The sequence below is a fragment of the Scyliorhinus torazame genome, chromosome 2, assembly GCF_047496885.1.
Source record: "Scyliorhinus torazame isolate Kashiwa2021f chromosome 2, sScyTor2.1, whole genome shotgun sequence".
NCBI lineage: Eukaryota > Metazoa > Chordata > Chondrichthyes > Carcharhiniformes > Scyliorhinidae > Scyliorhinus > Scyliorhinus torazame.
Window position 1 is genome coordinate 391,564,471 of NC_092708.1, and position 15,731 is coordinate 391,580,201.

The window sequence follows — 15,731 nt, forward strand, 5'->3', positions numbered from 1 at the left end:
TCCCAGTTGGTGAGTACATTAGAGAACGGCTGGGTTAGAGGGTTGTTGACTGTGGGTTTTGCACAAAAATGAGATGATTGAAGCAATACTGAGTTCTGAACTGTAGATGGCATTGTCGACCTTTCAATGAAGGGATGCTGACATTCAGTTCACAAATTAAATAGTCACCTGGAAACCTGAGAAACATTGCCACAGGATGGCAGCTTACCAAATTTACTGTCCTTTCCTGATGGACAGAAAGAGGTTTTATGACAATTGGAGTGTAACACAAATAGCATTACTATGGAAACTGCCTCGCTTACCAGCATGGAGCTGTTTCCGGGATAGAGGAATGGTATGAAGGAGACCAAATGTCTAGCATTACCAGATTGAGGGTCTTGAGTGTCAAGCTGCATTCTAACAGTTTTTTTCCCCCCAGAGCCAGGGAACATTGGCAGAGGCTCTCAGTGATCCTGCAACACAGATTCTGGAACACTGGTATAGAATCTGGGATCAGTGAAAGAGGTTCCTGCATCTTGGAATATGGAGGTAGGTTTCATGATCTGGAAACATTGGGAGTTAATTTCTGCATCAGTGATGCCTGGGAATATGGCCTAATCAGTCGTGAAAAAGGAGAGATTCAGCAATGAGCATTCTTGGGAGTGACAAGTCCAACAGAAATTGGAAGGAGCATTGAGAAAGCTTGAGCACATTTGGGCAGGAGAGAAATGAAATGAAAATCACTTATTGTCACAAGTAGGCTTCAAATGAAGTTACTGTGAAAAGCCCCTAGTCGCCACATTCCGGCGCCTGTTCGGGGAGGCTGTTACGGGAATTGAACAGTGCTGCTGGCCTGCCTTGGTTTGCTTTCAAAGCCAGCGATTTAGCCCTGTGCTAAACAGCCCCTAGGGGTGGGTGGTGGTGGGAGGTGGGGCACAGTGTGTGGGTAGGGCAGTCTTATGAGGCAGATGGAGCCAGGAGAATGAAACTCAAAACTATGTTCGACCCAAAACATCCTAGACTCCTCGTCCATCAAACCACAATCTGTATATTTGAAGTTTGAATTGGTGAAAGTTTCAGAAAAATTAACAGTGGTTGGAAAATTGTGGATACTGCCATCTAAATTTCTGATTTGTGCTGAAGGCAGACAAGACTTATCTTTGGTACACCCATAAAACCCACAGTAGTGGATAATACTAGATATTTGTGTCACTGTTTGAAATTGAAAGTAGATGGGGGTATTTTGTACAAGAGGCATCATAGTGAATGTAAGCACACACTCATGTTTTTGTCTTAGATTTGCTTACATCTCAGAGCCTTAGAATTGTGCTTAACTAACTTGCTGGAATTTTTAGAAGAGGTAACAGAAAAGGGTTTTGCTGTTGATGTGGTGTACCTAGACTTTCAAAAGGCATTTGATACAGTGCCACACAACAGACTTGTGAAAAATGTTATAACTCAAGGAATAAAAGGAATAGTAACAATGTGGATACAGAATTGGCTGAGTAATAGGCAACAGAGAGTAATGAGCAATGGATATTTTTCAGGCTGGTGAAAAATTTGTAGTGGTGTTCCCCAGGGGTCAGTATTGGGTCATTGCTTTTACTGATATATATTAAGGATCTAGATCTTGGTGTGAAGGGGACAATTTCAAATTTGGTGGATGAGTCCCAGAAGCATTGTAAACTGTGTGGAGGATAGTATAGAATTTTAAAAGGACATAGAAAAGTTTGTCGAATGAGCACATAGATAGCAGATGATTTTCATTGCAGAGAAGTGTGAGCTGATACATTTTGGTAGGAAGAACATGGAAAGACAAGGGTCACAATTGTTAAGGAAGTGCAGGAGCAGAGGGACCTGGGTCAGTATGTGCATAGATAATTGAAGTGGCAGGACAGGTGAAGAGAGCAATTAAAGCATACAGTATTCTTGACTTTATTAATAGGGGCATAGAGTACAAGAGCAAGGGATATTATGCTAACCTCATATTAGACCAGGTTTGTCCAAGGTTTAGCTCGGGTGCTGGATACAGCCTGCGATGCCCCTCCACTTGGCTCCCCGAGGCAGCTTTTAATATTTGTGGCAACAGTTAAATTTCAACATAACTCTTGGAGCTTCTCCGCTGATCATGGACTGTTTCTCTCTGCATTTGTTGCTGATAGGCTGACTAGTCAATGGCAGAAGCAGTGGCCTGAGGAGCCCAGCTACATTGGGAAATTAGCCCAGGAGACATTTACGTTGGGGCTGTGGAGGAGGGCCTGGGGGGAGTGGGGGGAGTGCGCGGGGGGGGGGGGGGGGGGGTTGCAGATCTTTGTGGGCCAGGGAGGGCAAGATCATGTTGGGCTGAGCAAAGTTTTTCAAAAATTAGGTTGCACCAGGGAGGAGATGGTGACTGAGTGGGTCTGTGTACATGAGGGCAAGTGAGTGACTGAAAGCATGTTTTGTGTGTGTATGAGAGTCGGTGATGAGTGACTGTGTGGTGATCGGGGTGAGTCTGCCTTATGGCCAGTCTCCGTTTTCTCATTCATTCTGGCTGCCACACACCAACTCATATACACATGCAACCCACTCAAATACACTGGCCTTCCAACATTTTGGTAATTTTAATTGCTTGCTCTTCTTCAACTAACAATTTATTGCTACAGCATTGCTTTATGTTTGATCAGCAATTGTTTATTTCCTTAAAACCTCTTTTTCTGCACCCTATCTTTTCAAAATTTCCTCATTGGCCCTTGAATAAGAAATATATGCAAATTTGGCCCCCCCACAGCTAAAAGATTGGGCAAGCCTGAGTAAGACCTCAGTTGAAGTACTATGTACACTTCTGGGCATCAGACTGTAGGAAAGATATGAATGTATTGGAAAGAGTGCAGAAAAGGTTTACAAGAATGATTCCAAGGACGAGAAACTTCAGTTATGAGGATAGGTTGGAGAGGTTGCAACTGTTCTCCTTGGAGAAAGAAGGCTAAGAGGAGATTTGACAGGATCATAGAATTTACAGTGCGGAAGGAGGCCATTCAGCCCATCGATTCTGAACCGGCGTTTGGAAAGAGCACCCTACTTAAGCCCACGCCTCCACCGTATCCCCGTAACCCAATAACCCCACCTAACCTTTTGGACACTAAGGGGCAATTTAGCATGGCCAATTCACCTAACCTGCACATCTTTGGACTGTGGGAGGAAACCAGAACACCCGGAGGAAACTCACGCAGACACTGGGAGAAAGTGCAAACTCCACACAGACAGTCACCTGAGGCTGGAATTGAACCCGGGACCCTGGAGCTGTGAGGCATCAGTGCTAACCACTGTGCCACCACGCCATCAATGGATGTACAAAATCATGAGGGTGCTTGAAAATCGTCTTTTCTCTACTCGGGATAAGGTACTCAATCCGGTTGAAGAGGTATCCAAGCACTCTTTACTTTTCAAGAATTCACTTAATATATTTGCACAAAATTAAATCGAGAAACTTTTGAGAGTACATTGAAAAGTCCTTGAGATACATGAGAGTAAAAAAAAGGCTTCAAAATCAAAGTAGTTCCAGAAAAGGCGACAAAATAAAAGTAATTTCAATCATGGCTTTAAAAGTAATTTTCATGGATGCTTCAAGAATCTCGGAAGGCTAAAATTCTTCTAATAATCAGTCATATGGATCACATTCTTAAGGAAATCCTTATCTATGGTTTAGCCCTTATTTACTCTCATTGGTTCTAATTCTCAACTGAGACCCCCTGATTTATTCAGGAAAGTGTCAGTCCCTTAACAGATAATTGGTTAATTTGACATGAATCAATTGCTCCAAATTAATTATCCTTCCCCTGACACAGCATAGTTCTCATGCATTCTGTCCCATGGTCAAACTCCTTACGTTATGTCTAGTCTCAGTTTATACCATTGTTGCTAATTCGTTGAATGTACCTTGTATCGCTTCTCTAGACATATTTGGACAGTACATCTTTTGCAACATTTGTCAGCATCTATAGACAGTCATGATCAGGGTTTAGTCAATTTTTTATAACTTGATCATATTTCTGCAGATTCAGTAATTTTACAAAAATCGTTTATTGTTCCAGTATATTTTAGCTGATTCTCTTAAAGGACTCCCTAAATATTTGGTGAATCCAATAGCGCTGGACAGAGTAGATATAGAGAAACTGTTCCTGCTCATACAAGGATCAAGAACGAGAGAGCCACAAATTTAAAGTAATTTGCAAAAGTAGCAAACGCGATGTGAATGCAAACTTTTTCACATGAGTAGTTTGTGTGGTGGTATGCATCACTGTAAATACACAAGGGGTTAATGTAAATACACTACGACTAAATAAACACTAGAGGGCGCACCAGAGACGTCATGACATGCAGACATACAACTAATGAACACATAGAATAGGACACGACCAATGGGCAGTCAAGACACCCAGAGGTGACACTACCACAAGGGGGCATTACACAACCCATATATAAGGATAGGGCACACATGCTCTGTCTCTTTCCACAGGCGACACTTAGAGAGTAGGACAGGGGCAGATCAGAAACATCAAACCCACCACGTGGCTTAGAGGAGACTGGTTAGTTAGACTGAGTTACTATAGCAAGATTAGCAGGAGAGCTAATGGTTCAATAAATCACATTGAACTTACTTCAAAGTCTGGAGTATCTTTTGGTCAAAGCTGCATCGAGTTGTAGCCTGTGTTATCCCAGAGTACATAACACACCAGTTTGGGTCTGGAATGCACCGCCTGGAAGTGTGGTGGTGGTATGTTTAATCGAGGAATTCAAGAGGGCATTAGTTGATTCCTTGAATAGAAACCATGTACAGGGAAAAGGCTCTAAATCATGATACTTATCTGGAGAGGTGGTGCAGATGCGATGGGCTGAATGGCCTCCTTCTGCAGCGCAACAGTTTTGTGATTCTGTCAAGTTTCGAGTGTCCTGTTACTATCTGAACTCTCAAATTCCAGTCTCTTACTCATTCTGACAGTTTCATTTTTCTTGCCTTTCTTGCATAGAATTATAGAATCATAGAATGGTTACAGCATAGAAGGAGAACATTCAGTCTATTATGTTCATGTTGGCTTTCTTCAAGAGCAATTTAGCAAGTCCCACTGCATAATCTTTTCCTTTAGCCTGCAGTGTTTTGTTCTGTTCAAGTGTTTATCCAATAGCTTTTTGAAATTCAATGGATCTGCCTTCATCACACTCTCTGACAGTGCATTCCAGATCATAATCATGAATTCTTCCTTGTGTAGCCTCATTGAATTTTTGACCATTCACCTTATATCAGTGTTCTCTGGTTCTTAACCATTCTGCTTTGTCCAGAGCCCTCAAGACTTTGAACACCTTTATAAATCTCCTCTCAAAATTCTCTTTAAGGAGAACTAGTGCACTTTCTCCAACCTACCATAACTGAAGTTGCCCATCCTTGGAACCATTCTTGCAAATCTTTTCTGCATCCTCTCTAAAGTCTTCACATACTTCCGAAAGTGAGGTGACAAAATGGGATAATGTTTTATTAATGTTCACTATAACTTCTGTGCTTTCATACTCAATGCATCTATTTATAAAGCCTACAATCCTATATACTTTTTAAAGCACTTTCTCAACCAGACTATAAGAATTTTACATCTGCCGGGTGGATGCAGGTCCCCTAATTCCATTAAATAGCATGTGATGGAATCAGACATGCGTCCCCACGTCATCACGCACTCCCGCAATATTTTGCTAGATGGGTACAGGTGCAGATTGAGCGCATGCCCAGCGATAATTATAGACGTGATTAAGATGATTAAAATCCTAATTGGCTAGTATTTAACATTGCCTGTGCGGTATTATGCTCATTGCACGGGCATCATGGACGGGCAGCCCAACTGTAATTGATCACTTTTATTTATTATAAATTTAGAGTACCCAATTATTTCTTTCTTATTAAGGGGCAATTTAGCGTGGCCAATCCACCTAACCAGAATGTGAAAACTCCACACGGACAGTGACCCAGGGCCGTGATTCGAACCTGGGCCCTCAGCGCCGCAGTCCCCGTGCTAACCACTGCGCAACCGTGCTGCCCTAATTGATCATTTTTATTTCAACAGTGGGATAAAAGGCCCTCGAAGGCTAAATGGCTGAGGAGTTAGGACTCTCCCACCTAATAAAGCATGATACCCTGGATATCAGGCAGTGATTAGACTGACTCCAGTGCTGCACATAGGACACACTTGGCTTGAAGAGAGTATGATATTTAAGGTGATAAATTCAGAGATTATACAAAATGAAGATTAATCCACACAGATCATAAACATAACATCCCGATTTCAGACAGACCAAAGCACCCAGTGCGTGCCCCTGCTTGTACCTTGTGTCTTAAGCTTACATTTTTGGGTGCTATGTCCTGGCTGTGACTGCCTCAACAAGGGCTAGAAGGCAGTCATCCAGGAAACGGGATGCTTGCTGGCCGCTTGAATATCCCTCCCGTCTGTTGTGGCCTCCTGCTGCTGCCATGGATTGCAAGTACTCTTCTACTGCCTCTGTCCCCACTGCTGCTCAACCTGCTCCACCAATTCAGCCACAATTCATGTTGTAATATAGCAAGTTTATATTGGATGTGGGCAAGTACAGGATTTGCGGCCGCTTCCAGTTCCGCCTGCCGAGCACGCCCGTCAAGGGTGAAACTCTACCCCACAAGAAGCAGAAGCAGAAGTAGGCCATTCGACCTATTGAGTCTGCTCTGCCATTCAATTAGATCACGTTATTCCCTTTTTGTGACTTTCCAGCCTTTCCTCTTCCTCCTCCACCCCCTCTCCCGCCCCCCAGGTTGCGCATTTGTTTGGTTCCCCCCTGTCTTTATTTTCCCCTTGTCTTTCCTCCTTTTCTTCCTATCTCTCCCACTTTCCTCTCTTACTCATCATTGCTGGCCTCGAACAGGTTTTGGAACAGGCTGATGAACTGCCTCCATGCATCTAGGAAGCCTTCCACCGACCATCAGATGTAATACTTAATCTTCTCCAGGTAGAGAAATTCTGAAAGGTCAACGAGCCAGACTGCAGCTGTGGGTGGTGCTGCTGATCGCCAACTGAGTAGGATTCTCCGGCGTGCGATTCGGGAAGCGAACGCTAGGGCGCGGCCCTCTTACGCATGTGTAGCTCTGGCTGCTCCGATACCCCGAAGATTGCCACAATTGGGCATGGCTTCACCCTCACCCCCACAACCTTGAACATTGCTTCAGAGAAGGCTGTCCAGAACCCAGCAAGCTTGGGGCAAGCCCAAAACATGTGCGTGTAGTTGGCTGGGTCTCTTTGGCACCGTTCACATTTTTCCTCCACCTCTGGGAAATTCAGGTTCTGGTCAGATGCACTCTGTGCATCACTTTGAGCTGCATTAGGCTGAGGCTTGCGCATGAGGAGGTGGAGTTGGCCCGGCTCAGTGCTTCGCTCCAGAGTCGCCACCCCATCTCTGTCCCCAGTTTGTCATCCCATTTCCGTCTGGTCTCGTCCAGTGGCGTTCGAGCTCTGTCCAGTAACTGTCTGTACATTTTCCCACATAATCCCCCTTCTTTGCTGCTTGTGCCTATCAGGTCCTCTAATAGTGTGGTTTCTGGGGCTCCTGGATACCCTACTGTCTCTTTGCAGAGGTAGCATTTTATTTACAGGTGCCTCATTACCTGTCCTCTCGGTAGTCCCCACTTCTCCGTCAGTGTCGCCAGTCTGTGCCCTTTGTAAAAATCCCTGACCGTCAGTGATCCTCCGTCTCGTCTCCATCTCTTGAAGGTGGTGTCAAGCATGGCTGGGGGGAGTTTGTGATTGCCGCAGATGGGGGCCATCGGGGACATCTTAGTTAGCCCGAAGTGCTGTCTCAGTTGGGCCCACTTTCTCAGCGTGGCCGCTATCTCTGGGCTTGTTGTGTATTTTGTCGAGGGTGTGGGAGTGCTGCTGTAGCCAGGGCCCGGAGGGTCATTCCTTTATAGGAGGTCTCCTCCATCCGCACCCTCTCTAAGTCGGGTTCGTGTAACCACCCCTCACTCTTTCTGCCGTTGCTGCCCAGTGGTAGTACTGTAGGTTCGGTAAAGCCAAGCCACCTTTGATTTTCCTTCTTTGCAGCGCCGGTTTGGGGATTCTCGGCTTCTTACCCCCCCCACACACACACAAATGCCATGAAAAAAGTCCTTTGGGATTAAGATCGGTATGGATCTAAGAGGAACCTTGGCAGTACATTCATCTTCATCGTCTGCACTTTCCCCGCCAGGGAGAGTGAGAGTGAGCCCCACCTCTGTAGGTCTTTTATTACTGCCTCCACCAGGCTGGTGAGGTTCCACTTGCGGATCTCTGTCCAGTCTCTGGCTATTTGGATCCCCAGGTAATGGAATCTGTTCTGGCCCATTTTAAACGGGAGCCCCTTCAGCTCTGCCCCTCCCTCAATGGGGTTCACTGGGAATGCCTCACCTTTGCCCAGGTTAAGTTTGTAGCCTGAAAAGGTTCCAAACTCTTTCAGGATCTGCATGATTGCCTTAAGTCCCTCCTGTGGCTTTGAAACATAAAGGAGCAGGTCATCCACATAGACTGAAAAACTCTATGCTCTCTGTCTCCTCTCTAGATGCCCTTCCAGCTTTTTGTGTCCTGCAGGGCTATTTGCCAAGGGTTCGATCACTAGTGCAAACAAGAGTAGGGACAACGGGCAGCCTTGCCTTATGCCTCTCTGTAGCTGGAAGTATTCAGACCTGCTGGTGTTGGTTTGAACTCTCGCCTTTGGAGTGTTGTACAGGCGTCTCACCCAGGCGGTGAATCCCGCTCCTAGCCCAAACCGTTCCAGCACCTCGAGGAGGTACTTCCAGTCTACTCTGCCGAAGGTCTTTTCTGCATCCAGGGAGATGACCACCTCTGGTGCTCTCTCCGGGGGGCGGGGGGGGGGGAGGCTGAATCATTATTACATTCAGCAGCCGCCTAATGTTCACAGTGAGTTGCCTACCCTTGACAAAGCCACCTCCAGTACGCAGCCTTCTAGCCTTTTGGCCAGGATCTTTGCGAGTATTTTCGGATCAACATTCAGCAGAAATGGGTCTATATGATCCGCATTCCGTTGGGTCTTTATCCTTTTTGGGTATAAGTCAGATTGTGGCCTGCGCTAGCATAGGTAGCAGAGTGCCCCTTGCTAGTGAGTACGCGAGCATGTCCCTTAGGTGTGGGGCCAGGGCTGGGGTGAATTTTTAATAGATGTCCGCCGGGAACACGTCGGGTCCCAGTACCTTCTCCGCCTGCATGGAGTTGCTGCTCTACATGATTTCTCCCAGATCTATTGGTGTTTCCAGCTCTCCCCGTCTGTCTTCCCCCACAACTGGTCGTTCCAGTCCATCGAGGAACTGTTTCATCCCCGCTTCCCCGTTGGGGGGCTCGGAGGTGTACAGCCCTCGGTAAAAGGTCTCAAATGCCTAATTGACCTCTTTTGGTTCTATTACCAGTCTGCCTCTGCTATTCTTTACCTGGGCTATTTCCCTCATGGCTGTCTGCTTTCTCAGCTGGTGAGCCAATAGGCGGCCAGCCTTGTTCCCGTGTTCGTAGATGGTCCGCCGTGTCTGGCGGAGTTGGTACACTGCTTTCCTGGTGGATAGCAGGTTAAAGTCATTTGCAGCTTTTTCCTCTCCGCCAGCAGCTCTATGGTCGGGGCATCGGAGTACTTTCTGTCGACTTCCAGGATGGAGTCCACCAGTTGTTGCCTGGCCACCATCTCTTCCCTATTTCTGCTTGCCTTGTAGGCTATGATTTCTCCTCTAATCACGGCCTTCAGTGCTTCCCAAAACGTTGGGGGTGAGACCTCCCGTTTTGGTTGTTACTGACGTATTCGCCTATGGCCCGCGATGTTTTTTGGCAGAAGGCCTTGTCGGCCAGGAGGACCATGCCGGCCCGTCTCCAACCTTGCGTCCATGTGATGTGGAGCAAGGTCGAAGATAACGATTGTGGAATATTTCCCCACTGCAAAGAAGTCGATACGGGTGTAAACCTTGTGCACTTGTGAGAAATACGAAAACTCTTTTTCTCCTGGGTGTAGGAACCTCCATGTGTTCACCGCCTCCATCTGCTCCATAATTGCTCCCAGCTCCCTAACCATGTCAGTCTTCCTCCCTGTTCTGGGGTTTGATTGGTCGGTCAGTGGGTCCTGCGCGCAGTTAAAGTCGCCCCCATGATCAATCGGTGTGTGTCAATGTTGGGGATTTCCGCCGTAGTCTCCTTTATGAATTCTGTGTCGTCCCAGTTGGGAACGTACATATTTACCAGTACCACCGGTGCCCCTTCCAGGACACCGCTGACCATGATGTACCGTCCCCCTGGGTCCGTAACTGTCTTGGTTTCTGTAAACCTCGCCCTCTTGTTGATCAGTATGGCTACTCCCCGAGCCCTTGTCCCGTAACGTGAATGGTACGTCTGCCCCATCCAGCCCTTCCTTACCAGCAGTCGGTCCTTCTCCCTCAGGTGCATCTCTTGTAGGTAAATTATGTCGGCCTTTAGGCTTGGGAAGTGGACGAAGGCTCTGGATCTTTTCATTGGGCCGTTACGTCCCTGTACGTTCCAGGTAACAATCCTGATGGGGGGTTTCTGACCCCCTGGTCCTGCGGGATCACCCATACTTACCTGGTGGACGCGCCCCTGCTCTCCGGGATTTCCCTTTGTTCGGGGGCCATCCAAAATGGCTGCGGTTGCTGCTCTTGCCATGGGGGTCGGTCCCCTGCGCTCCGGGGTTTCCCTCTGCCAAGAGCCTTCCTGAGTGCCTGGTGCGGCATCATCTTGGTTCCTTGCCCTGCTCCATGCCTGCCAAGGCCAGCGCCTGTTTCATTGCTTGTCCTTATCATTCCCTTTGTTCCTTTACTGTCCTGTACTTCCCCCCTTCCCCCTTCCCCTATCCCCACCCCTTAATCCCTGTCTCTCTGTTCCCCCCCCCTGTATTTCCCCCCCCTTCTGCCCTGTTCCCCCCCTTTTGTCCAGGCGCTCCCTCTCTCCTGAGAGTTGCGCCGCGGCCTCCCTTACTTTCTGCCTTCCCGTGCTAGCCCTCCTTGCTAGTACGGTGGGTCCCCTCCAGTGCTTGTCTAGCCCTGGTCCCGTTTTACCCACCCTTTTCCACCCCTTATCTCGCCCCTTGCCTGCTTTCCTTATACTCGCTCCCCGTGCCCTGCTCTCCATCATCACATTGAGGGAAGAGACAAGCCCAAAAACGAGGCTGCACAGTCCCGCGCAAAAACGCATAACCATAGTTCGTATCGTTGTCTCTGTTTACGGTCTGTCCTCCGCTCTCAGTTTCTTTCCTCTTCTGCCTCTGCCGCTTTCATCGCTGCCGTGACTGCTCTCCCTCTAGGTTGTTCGTTTCAAACTCATCAACCTTCGTTGGGATGTTTAAGTAATGTTCTTTGCCCTTTGTGGTGAATGTATTGTACTAACCATTCACCATGTATTACACAATATCACGCTGTTGCCCATGTGGGCTCCACCTATGGACCATTGTACGATATTACACAGAATGTATCATGTTGGTGCCCTTGTGGGCTCCATCCATGGCTCCACCCCTTGAGGGAAGGTATAAAGAGCAGCTGCCCTGTAGGCGGCTTTCACTAGCAGAGCAGTTGCAGGCAGGCACTGTTCTAGTTGATTAAAGCCACTGTTCACTTCAACTCTCTGTCTCGCGTGAATTGATGGTCGCATCAATTTAATCGACTACAACACCACAATGGAATCGGCCCTCAAACCTGACCGACTGGAACTCAACCCACAGGCCGCGGAAGCCAAAGGGATTTTTTCGCACTGACTCCGATGTTTCGAGGCCTACCTCGCCGCATCCTCCTCACCTTCCGTCACTGACGATCAGAAGCTGAGCGTCCTCCACGCCCAGGTGAGCCATCGAATCTCTGTACAACTCGAGGAAGCCTTCACATACGCGGACGCCCTCACAATGCTGAAGCGCCTATACTTAAGGCCAGTGAACGAGGTGTACGCGCGGCATCTCCTCACCACTCGCCGCCAAAGCCCCGGGGAATCGCTGGAGGAGTACCCATGCGACCTCAAAGTCCTCGCGCGAAGTTGCAACTACCAGGCCGTTACGGCCTCTCAACATATGGAACTGCCGTCCGGGCCGCCTACGTGGCTGGAGTCAAGTCCTACTACGTGAGACAGCGCCTGCTTGAGAAAGGTGCCCTCGACCTAGAAGAGATGGTAAAACTAGCCACCTCCCTAGAAGTTGCATTCCAAAGCCTCAATACGTTCCCATCTGATCACGCGACTCCCTCGTGGACCCCCGACCAGAGAGTACTCCAGGCCTGTGCCGCGCTGCTGCCCACCCAACTCCGGGGGCTATCCTGCTATTTCTGCGACCAGCATCAGGCAGCGCTGCCCGGCTCGGAACGGCGAACTGCGACTGCGGCAAAAAGGGATACTTCGCCAAAGTTGGCCTGGCCAGGTCCAAATCCTCCAAGTCGCAGGCCCGACTCTCAGACGCACAGGCCCGCAGACCCCGCAGTGTGGCTGCGTGACTGTCGGCTCCGCCTCCTTCGGGCGCGTCATCTGCCTCGTGTTGTACATGGGGGCAGCCATCTTCAAACCCGCACAACATGTGCGACTCATGGGAGCCGCCATCTTGGCCACCGTCTCCCATGCGGCCTGCCACGTGCGACTCATGGGGGCCGCCATCTTGGACACCATCTTCCTCGCCGCCCGACACGTGCGGCCAATGGAGGCCGCCATCTTGGGACCACTCCATCCCCTCCGACCACGCCGGCTACCCGCAACTTGGCGCGGTCACCCTGGACCAGTCATGACCAAAACATCTCCGGAACTCCATGATGAATGTCCGGGTCAATGGACACAAAACGCCTTGCCTGTTTGACTCCGGGAGCACGGAGAGCTTCATTCACCCAGACATGGTAAGGCGCTGCTCGCTCCAAATCTTTCCTGCACTACAAACAATCTCCCTCGCTTCTGGATCGCACTCAGTGCAGATCCGGGGGTACACTGCCGCAAGCTTTGCAATACAGGGCGCTGAGTTCACCAATTTTAAACTATATGTACTCCCCGACCTCTGCGCTCCTCTCCTGTTGGGACTGGACTTCCAGTGCAACCTCAGGAGCCTAACCCTGAAGTTTAGCGGGTCCCTACCCCCACTCACCGTATGTAGCCTCGCGACCCTGAAGGTCGACTCTCCCCCGCTCTTCGCAAATCACACCGCCGACTGTAAGCCAGTCGCCACCAGAAGCAGGCGGTACAGCATCCGGGACAGGACTTTTATCAGGTCCGAGGTCCAACGACTCTTGCGGGAAGGGATCATCGAGGCCAGTAATAGCCCCTGGAGAGCTCAGGTGGTGGTCGTCAGGACCGGGGGAAAGAACCGGATGTTTGTAGACTACAGCCAAACCATAAACCGGTACACGTACCTCGATGCGTACCCCCTTCCCCGGATAGCAGACATGGTTAATCAGATCGCACATTACCAGGTGTTCTCCATGGTGGATCTGAAGTCTGCATACCACCAGCTCCCAATCCGCCCGGAGGACCACCACTACACGGCCTTTGAGGCAGACGGCCGTATCATGTGAGAGTACCTTTAAGAAATGGATGTTTAAGTGATGTACCTTTAACAAATGAAGCTGCTCATATTACTGAAGTGATGTCAGAGGGTGGGGAGGTGCTGAGCTGAGCTCACTTCTGCTTTTGGTTTCAGTTTGAGAGAGCAACTTGGGTGTGTCTGTGTGTTTTGCTGAGAGCAGCTGAAAAGTGCATGGCTGGTTTTGCTGACAGCAGTTGAAAAGTGCCTGGCTGGTTTGCTGAGAGCTGCTTGAAAGGAAAAAGCCAGTTTGAGAAAGCAGCTTGGGTGTGTCTGTGAGTTTCCAGTGAGCTGCAAGAAGAAAACACAGAACTGGCCTGTTGATGTCTGCAAATCCAAAGACTATCAGTATATTGAATGTAACCTCATGACTGCTGTTAAAGGGGAAGTCTTTTGGACGTTTGAAGGAACATTTTGAGGGATTATTTAGTGTTGTATTATTTCCGGGGTTATCTTTGAAGTAAGGGGTGTTAAGGGATCCAATGTTTATTTAAAAGGTTACGTTGAGTTCATGGAATAAACATTGTTTTGTTTTAAAAAACACGTGTCCATAATTGTAATGTCACACCTGGGGAACAAGCCGTGTGCTTCAAAAGCAACAATCCATTAAAGGGGGAGGTTGGTTGAACTCCATGATACATTTTGGGGTTCTGAAAACACCTCTCCCATAACAATTGGGGGCTCGAGGGGATAGAAGTCTATCTATTGGATTGGCTTTTGTGAACTTAAAGACAGTGAAGGTTTGTTGCTTTTTCGGTGTGGGATTTTAGTTTAAGTGGGGAGAGTGTTGTGAACAATGGCTCTTTCGGAGGCTCATGGACAGAGACTAAAAACAGATTGTTAGGTTTGGCAAAAGCATTGCAGTTAACACTGCCTAGCAAAATACGAAAAGATGAGGTACCTAACGTGGTATCTGCGCATTTACGTTTGCCTGTGACACATTCTGACTCATTAGATATGGCAAAGCTCCTGTTGCAGATTAAGCAATTTGAACATGAGAAAGAATTAAAGCAACTTGAACATGAAAAAGAATTAAAGTGGCTTGAATATGCAATGAAAGAAAGAGATAGAGATAGAGAGGAAAAAAGAAAAGGAGAGAGAAGAAAGAAACAAAGAAAGAGATAGAGGGAAAGGGAAAAAGAAAGAGAGTTTGAACTTCGGAAAATGGCTCTGAAACATGAAAATCAGTTAAAATTGGCAGACGCAAAGGGACACGTACAGTTGGAGGAGATGGATGAGGATAATGAGACAGAGCATCATAGTCAAAGGCGTGGTGGGGATCTATTTAAATATGTCCAAGCATTGCCAAGGTTTGACGAGAAGGAGGTAGAAGCCTTTTTCATTTCATTTGAGAAGGTAGCTAAACAAATGCAATGATCACAGGACATGCGGGTATTACTGATTCAAACAAAGCTGGTAGGTAGGGCTAGTGAAGTGTTTGCATCACTACCGGAGGAGGTATCTGGAACATATGAGGAGGTGAAGAAATCCATCTTAAGTGCATATGAGCTAGTGCCTGAAGCTTACAGACAAAGGTTTAGAAATTTAAGGAAAGAATTTGGTCAAACATACATGGAGTTTGAAAGGCTCAAACAGAGTAATTTTGAGAGTTGGATAAGGGCTTTGAAAATAGACCAAACGTATGAAGCTCTCAGAGAAATTATACATTTGGAGGAGTTTAAAAATTCAATTCCTGATGTAGTGAGAACTCATGTGGAAGAACAGAGGGTTAAAACTGCGAGATTAGCAGCAGACATGGCAGATGATTATGAATTAGTTCATAAATCAAAGATTGGTTTCCGACATCAGTTTCAGCCTGTGAGGGATAGAAACTGGGGACATGAGAAATACTCAAGTGGTAAAGGGAAAGGTGATCTGATGGGAGACAATAAAGAGAGTGTACCTCAGATTTAAAAAGAAATCCAGGAGGGTGGAAAAGAAATGAAAAGTTTCAAATGTTTTCACTGTCATAAACTAGGCCATGTAAAGTCACAGTGTTGGTAGTTGAAGAAAAGCACTGGAAAGGTTGATGTGGTAAAACAGGATTTGTTAAGAGTGGTAAAGGAAAGCCCAAGGGAAACTAATGAGGTGCAAAGGATTGTATAGCCTGTTCAAGAAGTAATTGTTAAGAAGGCGCCAGATGTCTTTAAAGAATTTACTTGTGTGGGTAAAGTTTACTCATGTGT

The 15,731-nt window shown here is 47.6% G+C and overlaps 1 protein-coding gene across 1 annotated transcript in view; it reads left to right on the top strand.

Annotated features, from left to right (window-relative positions):
- The first annotated feature begins 421 nt into the window (after positions 1–421).
- LOC140405796 (uncharacterized) overlaps positions 422–15,731 on the top strand; it is a 390,195-nt gene continuing 374,885 nt past the window's right edge. The window contains exon 1 of the mRNA XM_072494233.1: positions 422–528. The gene's annotated coding sequence lies outside the window, so the exon portion shown is untranslated. The remainder of the gene's footprint in view (positions 529–15,731) is intronic.